The 21,106-nt window shown below is 44.1% G+C and overlaps 1 protein-coding gene across 5 annotated transcripts in view; it reads right to left on the bottom strand.

Moving 5' to 3' along the window:
* Window positions 1-21,106, bottom strand: part of ISOC2 (isochorismatase domain containing 2) — a 363,896-nt gene that overhangs the window by 320,897 nt on the left and 21,893 nt on the right. Inside the window, exon 1 of one of the 5 annotated variants that reach the window (XM_069606994.1) lies at window positions 17,233-17,398. The exons of the other annotated variants lie outside the window; for them this stretch is intronic. The gene's annotated coding sequence lies outside the window, so the exon portion shown is untranslated. Of the gene's footprint in view, window positions 1-17,232; window positions 17,399-21,106 lie in introns of those variants that run through there. 5 annotated transcript variants of the gene reach the window in all.

Below are 21,106 nucleotides of genomic sequence, written 5' to 3'. Positions count from 1 at the left end.
GGATTTGGATGGTCACTCCCTTTGTCCCTGCCGGTTTTTTCGTCCGTTACCCTCTCTTCATTTTGTTGGTTTTTCAATTGTGGGGTAGATTTATATCCTTCGTTTGGGTTGTCCCCCATATATGACATGGAAATATAGTTCCTTATGGATTCTGCACATACAGCTTCCATTTGATGGCATTTCTTTACTTTTGAGATAGTGGATTCCTGCAGGGCTTCTTCCAAATGACCTAGGTCTGCAAGATCCCAGGGTCCTGCATTTTCCCATAAGGCCTCTGAAGAGGCAGTTAGGGTTGGGGATTGTTTAACAAGTTCCTTTACGCATTCGGGGCCACCAATGAATGAATTTGACTCCTTCCCTGGAGAGCTTTCAATCATGTTTCCCGTTAAAGAGACACTCTTCTGTTTGGTTGGGGGGAGCATCCCCTCCAGGTCTGGGGTGGCCTGGTCCAAATCAATCAATCACAGTTTTTGATTTTTGCCCCAAACCCTGATCACATTCCCCCCCGCCCCCTCAGCGGTTTGTGGCGCTCCGCAAGGACCATGTTTGGAGCATTCTCCTTCGCCCACTCTAGTTTTTTCACGTATCTCTGGGTTCTCCGCCACAATTTCATTTGCGGGACTGTCCTGAGCTCTATCAGGGGTCTCAAATGGTTCCTCACTTGTTTGTACCACACAGTCTCTGTGCTCTTTAGGAGGGTCAGAGCTTTCCACCAAGCCATTTTCCCCTAGATAGCTATTGCAGTGATCTCCCAGTGGCCCATGTACCATTGGTTCCTCAGTGCTTTGGGTTATTCCCAAAACCGTTGAAAGGTGTTTTCTGCTTTCGGCTGGGATTGGGATGGGAAGGGCACTTTGGGGGTCATTGGACTTAGGGAGTGTGTCTGATTCCACCTCAGATTCCAAGGGTAGCAGTGTGTTCTTTTCAGCAGTCATTATGGCCTCCACAGAGAGGCTCTTTCGCTTCTTTGTGTTAAATGGTAGATGTGACTGTTTTAACACGGGCAGGTCTTTTTGCACCACTTTAGTTATTTGTTCAAGATTTCCCTCTACTTATGAGAGGGAAATGAATCTTTGTCTTACCTGAAGGCGAGTTCTTAATCCCGAGGTTGGCGTTTCCGCAGACTTCATTTTCGTAGTGCAGCTCCTCATGCAGTTTGCCACGCCGTAGAATTGACAAGGACGGGGGTCCGTCTCCAACTAACCACCGTCGTGAAGTTAGATGCCCGCCGAGCCTGCAGCAAGCAGCCAAACAGCACAACAGCAGTTGCTTCTTATAATCACACGCCCTTTGCTTGCACGGGCTTAGTGCCGCAAGGGTTCCCTGGGCGATCTTTTAGAGGCACACTTCCTGCTGAGGCGGGACCCGGAGCAGAGGGGGCGGGCCTCCTCAGCGTGACTGTGCTTTTCTTCACTCCCACAGTTCCTTCCTGATAGGACAGCTGGTAATACAGCTGATTGGAGACCAGTGCTGCTCTGAAGGCGCAGCCACAGCACAACAGCATTTGCTTCTTACAATCACACGCCCTTTGCTCGCACAGGCTTATTTCATCTTCCAGTACTATCTAACAGGAAAAAAGTTTAAACTGCTCACAGACCCTGCCCCATTGGTCTTGATGGAGAGAAATAAAGATACTAATCCAGCATCTTGAGAAGGTTTCTGGCCCTTCAGCCATACTAATTTAGTAGTGGAAATTGTATAGATGTGTGACAAGGTCAGTAACCTGAACCTGTCAAGCGGGGGGATCGGAACTCCTCTCCACCTGGGGTGGTAGGCCTACTAGTCTGGGAACCAGGGTGAGTCCAACCCCAGAGGGCGAACATGGCAGTTGAAACGGTCCCAATTCCTGTCCCTTCCCAAGTAACAGTCTTTTTGTGAACAGTATTAACCTGCAGTACCCCATACCTCCAGACAAAAATACTGCCCAACTTCTCTTTTTCTTTTCTAAAACTGTCAGAGAAGCAACAACAATAAGAAGAGACCACCTGCAGGACAGCAACCCATCAGCGGCCCACATAATCTATTTGCAGATCCAACTTGGAGAGTCAGAACAAACAACAGAGGAGCAAGAGTTCATATCCAGCTTTTCCGAGTCCCACGCAACCCGTGTACAAATTCCACCTGAAGAGAGACAGCCAGCAAAAGAAGAGCCAGAGCAGCTACAGGGCAAATCCAGACACCATGCATTGCTCCACAGCCTTCGGCCACACACAAACAAAACCTCTGCAACAGCCCTAGATCATCAAGGACTTAAAGAAGCAAGCGCCACCGCTAGACAGGATATCCCTTACTTTGAGGGGAACCGTACCTCAGCCCACTAATAAAACCTCAAACAATTTGAAGCATGCTGTGTCATTATTGCAGCAAGGTGGCACGACATGGGAAAATGGGGCAGGGATTAACCTACATTTTTAGACTCACCATGATGGTCACCCCTCCCAGGCAGGAACGACAAGACCAAACAGGCCAGGGTCAGCAACCAATCACTGGAGTGGGCAGAGTATAAGAGTGGCAACAGGAAAGTGTGGCTTGTTCAGGTGAGGCTAACGGAGGAGCGTGTGGCAGACAGGAGGAATGACGTGGGATTGGAGCATAGAATCAACTCAGAAAAAAGGTGAGGTATTGGCTGGAGAGTGCAAGTGGTACTGTGTTGTGAATGTGCTTGCAAAATAGGTGAGTACGTTTTAGATGGAGTGTAGGGAGTGAGTGAGAAATCCCTGTGCAAGTTAAAGGGTGAGTGAGTAGGAGTGGTAGTGTGTAGCAGTTGGGAGGAGGGAGTAGTAGGGTGATGAGTGAGTAGCACTGTGGAAGATGGAGCAGTAGCGTGGAGGAAGGAGAAATAGTCTGGAGAAATCCCTTGAACTATCTATGGGAGTGTTCTTTGAGTCATCTGTGACAAGCTGTTTTTAGCAAACTAGCGTTGCCTAATGGGGAGTTTTAAATACTTGCTCAATACAGTGATACCCACAATATGCCACCACGTTTTTGTTAGCAGGCTACCATACCACTGAAATGTGAGCCAATATATCTTGTAACTGAGTCCATTAACAAGAGCAACTCAGATTTAAGTAACGTTTCAGGCTACAATTCCTTCTTCAGGCCAAACACTACAAAAACAAGTAAAAAGGAAACACACCTTTGTAAGAACATATTCTCAACAACACATGCAACATAACAAAACATCAAGATGCCATTTTATACACTTTTCACAGTCAGATGTACAAAGATCGAAATTAGTACTAATCAACTTTCACATGCTGGTATCATTAATGCATGCCATTAAGTCTCCTTAAATTCAGTGCTCTATAAAACATTTGTCAACATCCAGCAAGACATATAGCCTACATTCATCAGGATCTAAAAATAGAAAACTGGCTATGAAGTTTTCATGAACACAGACCTGGGACTCCACTCAAGTTTGAAAGGTCTCTACTATGCTCTTAACCGTTTGCTATAGAAGCTGGGCAATGATACACTATTAATCAAAAATGGGTAGCTAGAATTACAAAAACATATCTAAACTGTACTGTCTATCGCACTCCTTGGGGAACTATAACACATGTTCCAACATTTGAAAGCGAAGTAGATGTAAGGACGGCATGGTATCAAACAGTTAAACAGACACAAATGATCACAGTTCAAAGGTGCTTATTGAACTTCAATTGGGTTTGAAAAACGCCCATCTTAACCTAAATCTAAAGATGGGAGCAGACCATCAAATAATAATAACGCAGTACTAGTGGTGTCTTGTCAAAATAAAAGGGCCTATACTAATGCACCTATTATCAATCCTTACTTCTAAATACAAATAGTGTGGGAAACGATGTTCTGAAAAAGAAAAAAGTGTTCAAGAAATGATAGGTCAGGACATTCAAGCCTCTGGCTTCCCTTCCTCGCTTTTTCAGCGAGGGACAAGGCGGCACACTCGAGCTTAGCACAGTTTCTGGCTTCTCTAGCATGAGGGCATAGTTCAAAAATTCTACATCATGGCCTTCTGTGCCAAAGTCTCATTGCCATTCAAAGTCTCATTTTCAGATGGCCTGATGCAATACGACAAACAACAAAGTTCCTTTCTCCCTAGGGTTTCACACGTACAAATTCTCAGGTGATTTTCTGTTCACCCCAGGTCCCCCTCCGCCGGGCTCAGACCCACCTTCTAGGATTTTACACGTACACATTTTCTGGTAATTTTCTGTTCACCCGCGTCCCCCTCCGCCGGGCTCAGACCCACTTCAGCACAAAACCTTCTCAGGTGATTTTAGGATCACCCTGCACTAGGCTCAGACCAACTTTATCATCTTTGCCACACAAGTTCTTTACTGTATCAACATCAAAGACTTTCAATTGTGTGTGTGGTTTTGCTCGACCCGTCGCAGGACAGCATTTCGATTCACAATTCTCTACAACTCTTTCACTTTTCAGCTGGCTACCTTACAGAGACCTTCGATTGAGCACCCAGGTATTGTATCTTTGTTTCAAAGTTCAATCACTCATCAGCCGTTTCAACTTTACTTGGGTCATTTATCACACTTATTTCAAACAATGTTCGTTCCAGCGCTCGCCATATCATGTTGCCGCTTGCAACCTTGGCTTCAACACAGACCGGTCTTGTATCGGTCTCTTCAGCTCACTGGCTGTGTTGATTTCACCGACGCTGCATTGTTCTTGGAGCCAAAGACAGTACCACGGCGGGTAATTCTCCCTGCCTTGATTCTTGATACAGGAGGGCCCCAGGTATCTCAGACACACAATGCAGGATTCTTCAGCCGGTTTTCCTGGTCTTACGCTTTCCAATCACAAAGGCTCCTAAAAGCAACGGTTCCTTGTTGAAAAGGTCAAGGGAACTTCCCGCCTTGCAAACCCCTTCTGTTTTGCTGTCTTTCTCCTCTTGTTAAACTGCCATCTTGGAACTGCTGTTTCCTCGCACAGAATGTGCATGTGTGTTAGTCTGTTTTCTCTCATAGCGGGCTGTCTGTGAGAAAGTGTTTGTGTCGTAAAGGGGGGGCAGTTGGAGTTCCTAAATATCCTATATGGTAGGTTGGGGTAAAGGTATTGTATTGTATTGTATTGTATTGTATTGTTTATTTGATAATGCGCACAAAACCCAGGGGTAGCCGGGCGCAGCAGGTACAAGGTTACTTAAACTTGGGTTACATACAGAGTATAGGCGAGAAACAACATAACAGTACCGTAAGACAGATCAATACTTGCCGTGTGGCAGAAGAAAAAGAAAACTAGCATATTGTAGTTTTGAGGGAGTGTGCAGGTCTGAGAACAGAAGTCATTATGGACAACGGTATCATGGGTGCCTCAGGGGTTAGTTGTCATTTGTCCAGAGCCAGTTTTTTACCTTGCGTCTAAAATTGGAGTAGGGTAAATTGGCTCTTAGTGCAGTGGGTAATGCGTTCCAGGCCTGGGCAGCTTTGACAGGGAAACTTGCTCCGCCCGCTTTGGAGCATCTGAATCTAGGGGTTTCGAGCAGGTAGTGGTTAGTAGCCCTGGTATGGTGCCTAGATGATTTTCTAGTTAGTCTGGCTGAGATGTAGGGGGGAGCAGTGTTGTTGAGCCCTTTATGGGTAAGCGATAGTGTCTTGAGCAGGACTCTGTCGCTGATTTTGAGCCAGTGGTGGTCTTTCCTAACGTTTGAGATATGTGCTTTGCGGGGTATGTCAAGGGCAGCTCTAAGAGCGTTGTTTTGAAGGATTTGCATTTTATTTATGATGGATTTGTTGGCCCCTGCATAGAGGGCATTGCAATAGTCTAGTTTGGACATGACTAACGCATTGGCAAGCATGATGCAGTTGGTTTTAGAGAGGTAAGGTCTGCAGGTCCTGATTAGTTTGCAGGTGTACGCTGTAGAGGATGCCAGGGTGTTGACTTGTTTTTTAAGGGATAGAGTGGAGTCGAGGTAGAAGCCCAAGGTTTTTACCTCGGTAGCCACCTTAATTGTATTGCCATCTATGTTAAAGTTACGATAGTTGGGGCTCAGTTTTTTTAGGTTGGAGTCAGAACCCAGTATTAGTATCTCAGTTTTGTCGTCATTTAGGCAGAGGCCGTGGGAGGCCATCCATGCCTGAATGAGGAGGTAGATTTTGTTTACTAGAGCTGTATCTTCGACAAAGTTGCCTGATAGAGGTATGAGAATCTGCGTATCGTCTGCATAATTCGTGTAGGTTACCCCTAGTTTGTCAAGTTTGTCGAAGAGAGGCTTAGTGAAGATATTGTACATAGTCGGTGAGACACATGAGCCTTGTGGGACACCACAAGTGATTTGGATTGGGTCCGCTGCTGCTACAGGGGAGAACACTCTCATTGAACGGTTGGCTAGGAAGGATTGTACCCATGCTATAGCTTCACTTGAGAAGTGAGCGGCAGACGCTAGATGGTTGCATAATACTGCGTGATCCACCAGGTCAAAGGCCGCTGACAGGTCAAGGAGGAGGAGCATAGCTGTATTACCTTTGTCCTTCAGCTCGTCAATTTGTGTCTTAAGGTCAATGAGGGCTGTTTCAGTGCCGTGCAGTGGTCTGAAGCCAGATTGCCGTGTACCTAATAGTTGGTGCGTCTCCAAGTGGTTTTGGATTTGGAGGTAGGCTACTCTATCAATGATTTTAAGGAGGAATGGGACCGTAGTAATAGGCCTGTAGTTAGTGGGGATAGCTGGGTCAAGTGTCTGTTTTTTGAGGAGGGGGAGAACCCAGGATCCTTTAAGGTTGGTGGGTACAGTGCTCGTGTTAAAGGAGGCATTGATAAGTTTCGAGATGAAGGGTGCTAGATCTCTAGCTGCATCCTTAATGATTTGCGCAGGGCAACTGTCACCTTGGCAATTTGACGGTTTAAGGGACAGAATGACCTTTTCCGTTTCCAGTATAGAGATGTTGGTGAACCTGAAGGGTTTATCATTGTTTTGGGGGGGTGTGCTGGGTGACTCCTTCAATGGGGTGGTGTGGGTACCGTGAGGGTGCAAGGAGGCTTTTTTCTCAGCAATTTTAGATTGAAGGGTTATGATTTTATTTGCAAGAGCATTTTGGATGCTAGTGCACCAGGATTTATCCTTGGGGACATTGTCTGTGGGGGCAATAGGGTTTTCCAATTCACGAAGAATAGTGAAGAGCTCTTTGGAGTTAGAATTGGCTTTACTGATTCTATGATTGAATGAGTCTTTTTTCGTTTGAATGATTTCCTTTTTGTATTTTTTGGCAAAGTTAGCAAGTGTGGTTCTATTGTCGGCAGAGGGAGTATGCCTCCAGATAGCTTGGAGTTTGCGTTTTTGGATACGCATTTCTTTGAGATGGGGGGTAAACCAAGAGTTGAGGTGAGTTTCCCGTTTACTTTTGTGGAGTTTGGTAGGGGCAATCAAGTTTAGCGCTTTGGTCATGGCGTTGTTAAATGATTCGACTAACTCACTGGGGTTGGAATCATTTGGACTAGCTATGAGAGTTGGTAGGAGGAGTGGGAGTAGTTTTTCAGCTGTGATTTCTTTTTTACTTCTTGTTGGCATGGGGGGTGCTATTTTATTCTTATTGGGTTTGGGAGGTTCGATGTTGGCTGTGAAGCAAATAAGATGATGGTCAGTCCATATTTGAGGTAGGATACTGGAGATGGTGATGTTGCAGTTGTGGTTGGCTATCCAGTCTAGCGTGCGGCCTTTTATATGTGTAGGAGCTAGGACATTTTGGGTAATGTCGTGATTGGCTAGAATAGATTGGATTGCTTGTGCTTGTTTGTCTTCAGCGTCATTGAAGCCTAAGTTAAAGTCGCCTAGTAGAAGGAGCTGAGTGGAGTCTTTGATGCTGTCGGTGAGGAGGCTAGATAAGTCTTCCTCAAAATTGCCTAGTGGGCCTGGTGGTCTGTACACAAGAAGTATAGTTAGTGTGCTGTTATTTGAGATAGGTATTTTAGCTGAGAGAAGTTCGCATGATGTGAGAGCTGGGTGTGGGGTGAGTCTGGCAGCTAGATGTGTTTTGGTTATGATGGCTAGGCCACCTCCTCTAGTGTTGGGACGGTCGACTCTAAGGATATTGAAGTTATCTGGTATGGCAGTCGAGAGGGCAGGGCCAGCTGCATCATGGAGCCAGGTTTCAGTGACAGCAAGGATATCTAAATTGTCCGAAGACAGTATATCTGCTATTTCGGTGTTATGTGCTATAATGGACCTAGCATTAATGAGTGCTCCTGATAGTGTTGGATTTATCTTGTTATCTTTGGCAGTTCTGGGATTGGGGTGGTTGTGTCTCCTCTGTTTGTAGTATGGGTAATCAAGTGGTTGAGGACGATTTATCGTCGCAAGGTCTGGGAGGTTAGGATTGATGGTAGTGGGGGTGCGCGTGGATACTGGTGGGTTGGTTCTCTTATTTTTGATGTCATAAAGTCGTGGGAGCCTAGCTCTAAGTCGCAAGTTTCTCTCATGCAAGTTGCAGGGTGTAGAGTTGGTGAGGGCCATTATGATGGTGCTGGTTAGGAGAGTCCAGGCTATGGTCCCACGTGGGTGTGAGACGCAGGTAGTAGTGTGCATATTGTGGTAGCGATGAGGTAATGCTTGTATTTGGTGAGTTTGGAGGGGATAGGGGTGCAAGGGGGTGTTATAGGAAAGGGGATACCGCGTCTCACCATCAGTTGTCCCACTCCCTGAAGACCACCTCACCCAGGTAATCCTCCCGCAATGGTCCACCCCCAGCAACTGGATCCAAAAGCGATGGCCCTGTCCTGGCCACCTGGATGACAGATCCCTGGGGATTAGTGGGTGAGACACCTTCTAGCTTCTTACATTGAGCAATACTGTGTTTTATTTCCAAAACATGATATGCAGTGGATGATTTGGTGTTACATGTCCTTATAACCGTAGTATAAATGTAGTCTGGACCCATGATACGGACCAAATATGGTTTAAAATGAACTATTTGCAACCTATTTTTCTTAAAATGCCCCCTTACATAGTACTTGAAGATTCTCTCTTGAAAAGAACACAATATCAATTTGCCGTTGTGGATGACTTTCATTGCTACACGTTCATTTTATATCCCAGTCTGACCCAGGTATTCCCGTTTCTGGGACATCGCTCACAAGTGTTAACACCCTTTAGTTCCCTTCATCTCTGTCCATGTTCCCCTAATCTTGATTGGTGCCTTACCTTGAACCTATGCTTGCTTTCTCAACATTTTAGTAGCGCCCCATTAGGCCATTACACGTAATTAGCCCTGCAGACCTATGTTTTTGGGACCATGGCCCAGAGGCCACTCTCCGTCTTTCGCTGCGTCTGATAGGATTCTGTTTCTCCAGGCGGTAGATTTGGCTCCCACTACTTTGATAGCAGATCTCACCTGAGAATTATATCTGGTAGATATTGGGATCAGATCAGCCACAGGTCCTCCGGTGTAACTATGAGGCATCCAAGACATTATGCTTTTTAGCACGTTTTGATGGCTTTGGATGTCTCCCAGCTATCACCTGGGGTGGGCACCGCACAGAGTTTGTCTTACGGCCAGCTCCTGCCTTCTTGGGGCCATCACTCTTATATGAATTTCTCATCTTCCGTGACAGACCAGGTGCCCTTGTGAGGCGTAGGATTTGGGGTATTTTGCTGGCATTTGCCACTTCTTTCCGGCTCTGTAATGGGGGTTGGGTTCATTGTAGGCCATTTTCCCAAGCGTTGCAGTTCTCTTTGATTAAGACTTGGCTGCCCTTCCTGGACTAGATATATCTCTGGACCCGGATGCGTGTTACTTTTCCTTCATCTTGTTGTTCCTGTGTTCAACGGGGGGAGAGCGTTGTCCTCCTTAATACTCCTGGTAGGGATGGTAGTTTCCAGGTATGGATTGATCAAATCCACAGTTTATGTTTTTCTTTTTCTGGTTATCTAGGCTCCATTACGTTCAGAGCCAAAGCTGATGTTTTGCATGGTGCCTGATTGGTTTGGGTATTGTCCTTAGGTCCTCCGAGGATGGTTGGATGACTAGTTTCTTTACCATGAAATTATCCCTGTGAAGAGGAGTACCTTGGGTTTCTTTTCATGTCTTCTGGGTTAGTTGTTCCGGCCAGGAGATACTGTACTCTTGAGGCGAGCTCCAATGGGCTAGTCACTGCTTGTTTTCACATGGTTTTCTGACTACTGCAGTTGTAGGTCTTTGAGCCGACTGCACAGTTTTGGGAATTAATGTATTTTTTCTCTGGCTCATCAGAGGTAAAAGCTTACTCCTCCTTTGCTTAAGGACCTGCCAGGGATAGCAAAAGGGTGGTATCAAATATTTGTGGCTGCAAATAAGTCCCTTGCAGTCCTCTTCAGCTGCTCTGATCTTTCTTTGAAGACTTGTTTGCTCAGCATTTATATACACTCACAACCTAAATGCACTCTTTATCGCACAGTCATGGTTTATCCCCACCTTCATACACACATCATAGATGTAATAATTCCCACGGGTTACAGCATCCAACACAAGGACCGCCAAGAGAAGACTAGCAATGGCTTGATATTATTCACAGAACCTCATGGATATGCACCTTCTACGAGCACACCACACATGCAGCCACTGAACTCCTCACTCGCCACTACTTACCCATGTTGAGACGGTACGACGTTCATTCATCGCTCGTTTTTGTTTTCCGCTGCATCTTTTGCCAAAAAGGTTTTGGCGAAAAAAATAAATTGGAAACTATGGGCGGGGGGGCATATAAGGGGTAGGAAATAAATAATAGGGAAGGGGGGAATAGGGCTCTGCCCAAATAAAAAAAAAAAGATTTTTCGGCAAAACATTTTCTGCAAAAAAAGCAGCGGAAATAAACTGGGTAGGAATGAACATAGAACCCTTCAGACAGCTACATTCCATCTGTTCGACCAACCACTTCAAACCAGGAAAGCCTTTCTTGATGACACCACAGACCGCACATTCGTAAACAACAAAACTAGCATCTTTATTGGAGAGCTCATTGGCCCCCGGATCCAACACACCAAAAAAATCAGAGACTCTACTTGAAATTCTTGAAACCATGGACATCAATCAACTTGTCACAGAACCAGCCGACAACAAAGAACACACACTCAACCTGGTATATACCACCTCCCCAGCCATCACACATCTTCCCGCCCTATCTTCGGACAGGAAAGACCACACAGCCATACCAATCCTGCTCCACCACATTCCTCTGCCCATCGGAGTCAGCCCAAACCCATAGGCCAAGACACCCCACTACTCTTTCAAAACCTTTCCTATGGATGCACTACATGAAATCTCATCACCTTGGCCTCCATGTATGACCACTTGGAGAATGCCAATGCTCAGCCCGACTCACTCAACTACTGCCTAACTGAGATCACTAACACCAATGCACCACTGAAACTCCAGACTCAACAAATATAAACCGTTCATGACTTGGTACACATAGGAACTCATCAACAGCAAGCGTTAATTCCAGCATAAAAGGAAATCTCAGCAAAAAAACAAAGTAGAAGAGTTTATCACCCTAAGAACTCTCATATCAGCACTCAGGACACTCATCGCCAGTTCCAATGCCAAAGCAAACTACTACACAATAACCACCATGGGAGCATCCATTAAGAGCTAAACTGTCTTCCAAGGCATAAAGAACTGCATCAACCCAATGCCAGATGCAACACCACAATACACTGTCTAATTCAAAGCCATCAACAGCTTCTTCAGTCAAAAGATATGCAAGATAAGACAACACATTGACATCTCCAAACACATTACAGACATCCCACCCACACCAGCCGGGAACATATCACGATGGACCAAATTTAGGGCAATTATTTCAGAAGACCTGACGAGCACTCAAATCTACTAAATTACATTCTCCCGTCTCCCATTGTGAAGGTTATCAAAAGTGAAGCACTCGCACCACTTCTCAATATCATCAACAAAGCCCACATACAATGCATCATTCCAGATGTGCTGAAAACAGGACAGACCTTCACCCTACTGAAATGATCCCAACTTAATTCAGATGAGCTGGCCAACTATCAGCCTATCAGACTTCTATTCTTTGTCTGCAAAGTGATTGAGAAGACCCTTACCATTCAGTTGCCTGGAAAGAATCCTGCAGCACAATAACCTACAGAGCCACCAATCGAGTTTCTGTCCATGAAGTAGCACAGAGACAGCCACCATCCAAGTTATCGATGACTCTCTAGACATCGACCCCTACATGCTCCTACTCTTCAACCTCTCTTCTGCCTTCAATACCATTGGCCAAGAAGCTCTCCTCAACATCCCTGCCACAGACATGGGCTTTGAGAGGAACCAATGTAGGACTGTTTCTTCATACGGCTCCAACAGAGGCCAGCTCGTCTAAATGGGCCAAAATCGAACCCTTTGCCGCACAGTAACCTGCAGAGGTCCATAAGGCTCCGTCAGGTACTCTATCATCTTCATCCTCTACATGGAACTTTTGGGGCAACTCGTTGCAACAATGACAGCAAGGTACGCCAACATGCAGATGACACATTTTTACCTACAGAACAATTGCATCGACAACATGCAAAAAATAAAGCACTGTCTTTCCCTCATCCAAGCCTGGGTCTAAAGTACCTACCTGAAACTAACCTTACAAAGACCAGATTAATTCTCGGAGGAAACCCCACCAAGCATGCCGAAGTCCAGAATTAGCTGACTGACATGCAGCTGGTACAAGCTTGTGATTCTCCACAAAGTTAAGCCTTTCATCCCCGCCACGAGTTTCAGAACAGTTGTCCAAGCCCTGGTAATATCCCTTTCGGACAGTGGCAAGGCCCTACACGTAAGAGTCCCAGATGCCACTTTGGCCCCTCTGAAACTAGTCCAGCATACTGCAGCACACCTCATCATAGGACTAAGAAAAGTCAACCACTTCACCCGAATCATAAAAAGATGCAGTGGCTATCCCTTCAAGCACATATCACATTCAATATTGCCTGCATCCCATACAAAGGAGTCACAACCAAAACAGCTCTTTACGTGGCTGAGAAACATACCAGCTCTGGAAGCCAGCGCACCACCAGAAGCCAAATCGCCAGGCTGGACAAAAAAAATGCAAGACGAAAAACATAGGAAAGAGGCCTTTTCCTGCCCTGAAAAGAGTCTCTTAAACAAGATACTAATGCAGATAAAACCAGTCCTCTCCATCCAACAATTCACAGAAGACCAAAAGACTTCACTCTTCAAAGAGCATTTCATTCATTCCCCTGCTCCCCTGCTGCCTCCTACTCAGTCTAGTGCCTCTGTCACCACTGCAACTTACTTGTAAGCTCTTGGTATATCACCTGTGTAGGACTATTTTATACAACCCATAAATACATACATATATACATGCATATACGTAATGGTAAAAAACAGACGTTTGTGTATTGGATCCTTTATAGCATGACAACCCATCTCGAGTGACTTGCTCCACCAGTCTATGGGCTGTGTGACGAATTCAGGGAATTTGTTCCTTCTCCCCAAAGAGGAGCAACCCCCCCCCTGTGAGGCTCAGGAGGTGAGCCCAGTCTGCAACATTCTCCCTAAGGGTTGAAACAAGTGGAACCACACTGGGAGATACACCCCCTTTGGGGACAAGGAGTCCTGTTCCAGTGAAGAACTCCCCAAGCCATTCAGCTTAATGGCATATGAAGGGACTATTAGAAATAAAGAACAGTATGAAATCTAAAAATGTGCCTGAAGACAAAACCACAGTATATGACAAACAAGAAAGAGAATATGTCTCTTGAAGGAGAAATCTCCATTTAACCAAGACAAGTAGGCTGGATAAAGAGGACAAACCGAAGAGAGGCGAATAAGAGATAGAAAGCGTAAGCATGGGAAGCCCCTGACAGCATGACAGCTGAGTGAGGTGGCACCAAGGCGAGCCGCGGAGCCTGCGACTTTCAGAAGTGGTCTGAACACGAGAGTGAAATGCAGGAGGTAGAGCGTTCAGAGGAAATGGAGAGCCGAGACAGGAATCCAAGACCTGGTGGTGGCGTGACCACAGCAGCTTCGTGGTGGGCAGTGCGCCCGTCCAATGATGCTGAAACCACCATGCTGAGCCAACAGCGAGGTGTACGGTTACCCATAGCCATACCTGGTTGCAGAGAAGGCGAAAACCAAGAGCGGTACGCCAGCAGAGTTCAAGAGAGCGAATCTGAGACAAGATGAGAACCCGTGAGAGTGCAAGTCCCAAGGACGTTTCCCTGCCAACCCAGAAGTAACAGGGAGAACGAGAGGACCGGGAGGCCGCCAAGGAATCGTTCTACATCTAGAAAAACTCATCCCTGTGAAATTGACGAGATATGGAATAGAACTAGAATTGTAACAACGTGAGAAAGACAATCCTGAATAAACCTATAAGGGAGACCATTAAGCGTTGGACAAGGGTGTGGCAGCCCCTCTACTAAGAACGAACATGGGTCAAATACCCTTTTCAATGGGATTTCTCCCACTCAAGGGGGTCTACAACCACCATTTAGCTCACTGCACCCTTCACAGAACAGAAATAATGATTTGCAGTTCAGTCTGGTCCCACCCACAAATGCAGTCCAGCACAAGGCTGGGACCAGACTGATTCTCCTTGGTGAAAGGTATAGTGAGCTAAAACATGGTTGTGGACCCTCCCATGTGGGAACCTACCGATAGAAAAGGTTATTTGGCATGTTTGTTCTAGGTAGAGGGGGCTCCCAGACCTTTTGCATATTAAGCATTGGATACAAATACCCTGGGAAGAGGGGAAAATATGCCATAAAGCAGGAAGTGCAAAGTGGAGAATATCAGCAAGAGAATCCTAGGAGCGCGAAGTAAGGAAAGTAGAGCCCATAAAGAAGAAACGTCCATGAGTAAACCTTTGAAAGAGATCATTAAGCATTGGGTAAAAATACCCTATTTAGAGGAGAAAATAACCCATAAAGCAAGAAGTGCAGAGTAGAGAATATAAGAAAGAGAATCCTATGAGTGCCAAGTGAAGGCCAGTAGAGCCCATAAAGGAAAAACGCTAAATAAGCCACCTCAAGACAGAGAGAACATTTATCACCAAGAAAACCCTACCCCAGATAAGAAAATATATATGCCAGAGGAATCCAAAAGGCATAGCAGCCTGCATCAAAAGGATAAGACAGAGGGCAAAAGGGGATCAATTGAACATTGTCCAGCAAAAATAGAGTAACCCCAAAAAACCTACTGAAGGAGTTACAAGAACTGATACAGAATGTGACGAGAGATCTAAAAATAACCTATTAAAAGAACTTTGGAGTGAAGAAGACATTATTTGGGAAAAGCCAGTCAGGAGAAGGGAGACATTCTCCTGGATTCATTTAGCGGTAAGAATAGATGTATGGTCAGGTAGAAAGAGTTTTTGGACAGCAGACTATTTTCATTTGTGGACGTTCTGATGACTGACAAGCACCTTACATATTTATAGGCAGGGAATACCCTCATAGCAATAGGGAAAGATATGAATTATTCTTATAATTTAATAACTAGGCAGTGAAAATGTCCACACTGCGTCCACTGCTCCTTGTGGCCCACCACAGCTGTTTCTACCATTGAAGTAGAATACCCTCTCTTCTTAAATTTTTATTGGCCAATTTGTACTTCAGACCTGAAATCCAGGTAATCCAAGCAAATCTGTTTAAAACTCAGGATCTGCACATAAGGTCAATTGTCAAGTAAGCTTTTGTGAGGATATTAACCAAAAGAAGAAATCCTCAGTACAACAATTATGAAATGTAATGCAGAAAAAGGATGTCGTCACTTTGCATTGCACCACGCGGGCTGAATACTACAGAGTTATGAGAAGACCCAGGGACTTCAGAATCCACCTTCAACCAACTTTGTGTAGAAACAATAAATTGTTTCTCATGAACCTTTCATTATTGACTATTATGGAATTAATACATCTGATCTAGCAAAAACTTAAATTGCAGAAATGATCACTAAATTATAGCAAGACATCATGGGAGACCGGCAAAAAACCTTGTCCAACAATTATAATTACTAGACAAGTATAGAGCTGAATTTATGGCTACTAAATTACAAATGTTTAAACTAGATACTTTGGACTATTAGTTTGATCTTGTGTACACCTGTTTTGAGGAAGAATCGATGAATAGACAAAACAGATTTTTATCAAGACAAGTCCATCATTCTACATATTGACAATGGCTCTCTCTCTATGAAAATAGGTAGAATTGAGTAATTAAGGGCTTTACCTTTCAGAGTAAAACCAACAGCCCAACCTTGAAAAGTGCATTTTTATCACAGGACGAACAGGAATAATCAGAGGGGGGTGTAGGGTGGGGCAGGGGTGGGGGGTGAGGGGGGAGTGTGACCACAAAATAAAGCATCAAGCCAGTTACTGGCTCCAAACAGAAAATTTGACTGTAGTGAACATTTCACAAACACAATGATTACAGTTATCTATAATTCTTGTGTAAAAGTCAGAATGTCATTCCCTCTGCTAGAAATAGTGTGCGAGAGACAGTGGGGAACGTGTCTAAATTGTTCTGTAAAATGAGACTTGGAATATTTTTTGCAGGTAAACCTGACAGTGTGAAAGTGGTCTCTGAATATAAGGACTATAGATACAAAACTACATGTACTTCCAGTGTCCCTTGTGCTACTTTGGAAACTTTTCAAAGGCTAGTTGTAAGTCACATACAACGATAATTTCCATAAACATGAAAATTTTAATAATCTTTCCCCACAGTAGTCACAGTAGACACTGGCATTAGAACAAATTAAGAATGAGCCACCACTGCCAATAAGCGTGACACTAAAGGAATCGCTGTTCTGATATTGTCCAAATCACAGCACTCTGCAGAGGTATACAGACAATTGAGTAATGAGTCCATGTATTCTAGATTACATAAAGTTCCCTCGTGGGATGCACAAAAGTGATGTTGGTTTGCTGGAAGCACTGAAGAATGAGAACATTTCACTTGACATGCCTAAGTAAACTGAAAGTGAAGCATCGAGACATGCCACTTTTCTATTGTTTGCCTAAGATCAGTTAAGGTATTAGCTGTCCACCTGGAAGACCAGTATTGGCTAAAAATGACTCGATTTTTCAAAGTTTTCAGTTTACATTGAAGAGTCTTTAAACCTCTTGTTATGCATAATTCTTTTTGGTAATACAACTATCAATGTTTTGGACACTTTTACCTCATTTATTGAAGGTATATTTTAAACATGGATATAATCACAAAACCTATTGACAAGAATATTTTATTGCATTATCAGTCTTTTCATCCTAAAAGCTTACTTGACAATTTACCTTATGCACAGATGCTGATGTTTAAACAGATTTGTGCAAATGACGTCGAATGCAGGACTGAAGTGCATATTTTCCAATCAAAATGCAAGGAAATATGGTATCCTGCTCACATTTTGGGAACAACTCACGGAAAGGTGGAGCAGGTCTTTCAAGAGGAGGAGTTCCGCTACAAAAAAAATCAAAATCACAATCGATTTTGGTTATCCTATTACAAATGGCCCTTTGTCCTATAACATTTCTGAGATGGTAAAATCAACATATAATATAACTGCTCCTGTTCTGAATAAGACACTTTCCATCCTGCCTATAATGGCTTTTAAAATGCAAAAATAAATCAAGTTCTCGTGGCATTATAAAACAAACTTTTCTGGATGAACAAAAAAATGGGACCTATCCCTGTTTGAACTGCATACGCTGTCATGATATTATATTGAAAACATTTTATACACGTTTAACAATTTATGTTACACATTTTTTAACTATCCTTGTTTTGAGGTGTTTGTAGGAGAAACCATTCAATCTTTAAAGGAATGTCTAAGTGAATGTACAATGATTGTAACAACACCTAACAATAAATCACCCACTGAATGTCTTTTTTAGAAGGGAACCATAGTGTTGCTTAACTTTGCTTTAAAGTGTTAGAATGTGTTGTAATTATCTAGGGGGGGCGTGATATACAAAAATGCTTAGATCAGAGGCAAATGTTCAGGATTTGTTTTGTAATGCCATCTACCAATTTGGGATGAATGAATATTGGAAATGTTACCCATTTCTGAAACAAACAGTTGGTATGTCATGGTTTTTTATTCATAGTGGAGGCCTTTTTTAAAGTTAAGTGGAGTCTATGTTCAAGGAATTACATAGTCGGTTTTCTATTTTTAGCCCCTTTTAAGTGTAGCATATATCTTTCACTGTATTTTGATGACGTTAAAGTGGCAAACGCATGGCAAGTGAATGCCCCGCTTGAACACTGTGCAGTACAGTTTTATATGTTTGTAGATCTAGGAGTGAAATGAGTAAAGTAGCATCTTGATGTTTTCAGAATGTTGTATGTGGTTTATATATAATCAGTACTAAGAACACATTTATTTTGTTTGCTGAAGGAATGTTTGTTTTTGCTGGCTTTTGTAGTGTTTGTTCTGAGGAAGGGGTACTATCCCAAAAACGTACCTTGTTCTGAGGTGCTCTTGTGAATGGAACTCAGTTGCAAGATGTATTCCTTTTAGCATATGGTATATTTGGAAGAAAATAAGTATATATTTTTTAAACTTTGATTGAAAACCTGGAACTGTGAATGTGTGTTATACTTAGGTGTGCAACAACTTGCAGAGTTACTTTATCTGCAATATATTGTCATTTTTGGATCATTGCTTACTGGTCAGTGTTGTGCACCCAATATAAAGTCAAGAGCGTGGCTGGGTTCCTCACTTTTCCAGGTGTCCAGTGGTCATGAAATTGAGAAGGACTCACCCCACTCCAATATAAAGTCAAGAGCGTGGCTGCGTTCCTCACTTTTCCAGGTGTCCAGTGGTCATGAAATTGAGAAGGACTCACCCCACTCCAATATAAAGTCAAGAGCGTGGCTGGGTTCCTCACTTTTCCAGGTGTCCAGTGGTCATGAAATTGAGAAGGACTCACCCCACTGTAGACACAACCAGTGTTAAATAAGGAATTTTGAAGTGGTCACCCATGGCACCATGAGCGGGGGGCATGGTCGGACCATTTTGTACCCAAATGGGCAATGTGCAAGTAAGGTAGGACACCAAAATGGCAATTCGCTTGAGAATGTCAAATCTTTGTACCTGCTAAGGCGATGTACTCCATGCAGGAAATACAGAATCCCCATTAGATCGGAGGGGGAGAAAGTAAAGAGATGTTACAAGAAAGGTTTGATATCTTCAAGGCATTTATTGGACCATTAGCACCCTGGGCGGGGCAGCCAGCCAATCAGGTGGCTAGGAACGCGGGCTTGAACCGCCCGGTACAAGCCCGCGTTACAAGCCGCCTGACGGCTGTCTCTCCCTGCCGCCAGCCTCCCCTCTCACCCCCACCCCAATTGTTTTGTTTTCACACCCCACTCCTCCTGCTCACCAATTACTTCATTTCAGCGGCAACTGCTGCATCTGCTCCTTTTCGTCGCCTCCAGTAGGCCATATAAAGGCAAGAGGGGCTCCGTACGTAGCCCCGCCTTCCCTTTCCATGGCGGACATCTTTGAAAAGGATTTTCCTTCCTACAGCGGGATGCCACGTGTGTTCCGTCGTAGGAAGGAAAATCCTTTTTTAGCACCCAGGGATACCGCTTTCGCAACCTGGGGTGCTAATGTCCTTCAACCCTCGTTCCAGGTGCTGGAGAGGGGGATGAATGCCACAATATAGGAGTATGATCATAATGTGCGTGGTTAGGCGCAGGGTTCAAAACTGTCCCTTCTCAGGACTGCTGAAACGTGCTTCCTTTGTTGGCTCACAACATAATGCACAACACCAAGGTCCCCCGTGAGCCTAGTCCCCTTTTACTCACCTCTGAATGTGTTCACGGTCATCTTAGCTGACATTTTAGGCTGCTATTGGCACATTCCTCAAGACCCATAGAGTGCAAAAGACCCTTTGGCCGGTCCACCTTCAGCTGAGCCCTGAAATTCTTTTAGCAAAGCAACTGATGTCCCCCGCAGCTTCAGACAACCCCTCTCCCACACGGCTATTCACCCAATCGCCTTACCAACATTCCTAATGCCCACCACCACATCTTAGATCTAACACTCTGATACCATCGAGAAGTAATGCGTGCTGTACATATGCACGCATATACACCAGAGAGCAATTATTCAAGTTGCAAGCTACTAGCCAGCCATAAATAAGTCACCCTTCACCTCAATTCTATACATACACATAGCATTTCTTACTCTCCGATAGTAAAATATCACTAGCCAATGTCTAATGGCGAGTGAATACTTTGCACCCTGAACACCATAAGGAGGAACCACCTTGATATTTATATATAAATACACCGTACTATTTATATACTATTTTTGTTGATGCAAAGAGAAAGTTTGATGCTGTGTTATTCCAGTTTTAAAATCGCACAAAAGCCACGTTTTCCATCTGTCAGACCTACTTGTTATACTGATATTGTAAAATGCATAAGCTTTCAAAGTACCATAGACATCTTCAGATGGTGGTCACATGATAAAATGAGCCTCAAAAAAGCACAGTTTGGACGTATCTTTTGCACAGATAAAAGGAAGAGAGACTCTTTCACTTGAAACTGCACTACTGCAAGAACATGTTTATGAGTAATGTAGTCCTGAAATGGCCGGCCCCTTTATCCACAGGGCAATACATCCAGCATAAGAACAGACATATACTTGCAACCAACTGGAAAACAGTTCTCAGCTGCAGCAGTGCTGGGAAATTACGTTTTCAGATACACAAAGTTATTCACCCAATGTTTGGCATGTAATGTGCCCAAACACAAGTCTAATAAGCGGGACTCCGTAAGCATGACAGGACATACATTGTATTCCAAAGAAATCCCGCAATCCAAGACACAAACACCCATGCAACATGACACAATATGCAGACACAGATTGGTACATTCTAGTGCGTAAAATCCCGATTACACCTAGTGGTGGTGTGTCCTGATTCTAATATAGGAAAGGAATTAGAGCATAATGCTAATCTCCTTTCTTTATTAAACAACAGCACAAAAACAAAGTTACCAAACACCTACTACTAATCACGGAGTCAATGTCTCTCCCTCTTCTCACATTGCCCACCAATTCTAATCCATGGTACATTACAAAGCCCCATTACAGCCAAAATGCCTCCCATTTTCAGTCTGCAGCCAAAATTGTCCAAAAAAAACCCAGCTGCCTGT

This window comes from Ambystoma mexicanum, chromosome 1p, assembly GCF_040938575.1.
Source record: "Ambystoma mexicanum isolate Mex_15411 chromosome 1p, UKY_AmexF1_1, whole genome shotgun sequence".
Classification (NCBI taxonomy): domain Eukaryota; kingdom Metazoa; phylum Chordata; class Amphibia; order Caudata; family Ambystomatidae; genus Ambystoma; species Ambystoma mexicanum.
The sequence above is the reverse complement of the archived record's forward strand: the minus strand, read 5'-3'. Positions and strand labels throughout refer to the sequence as shown.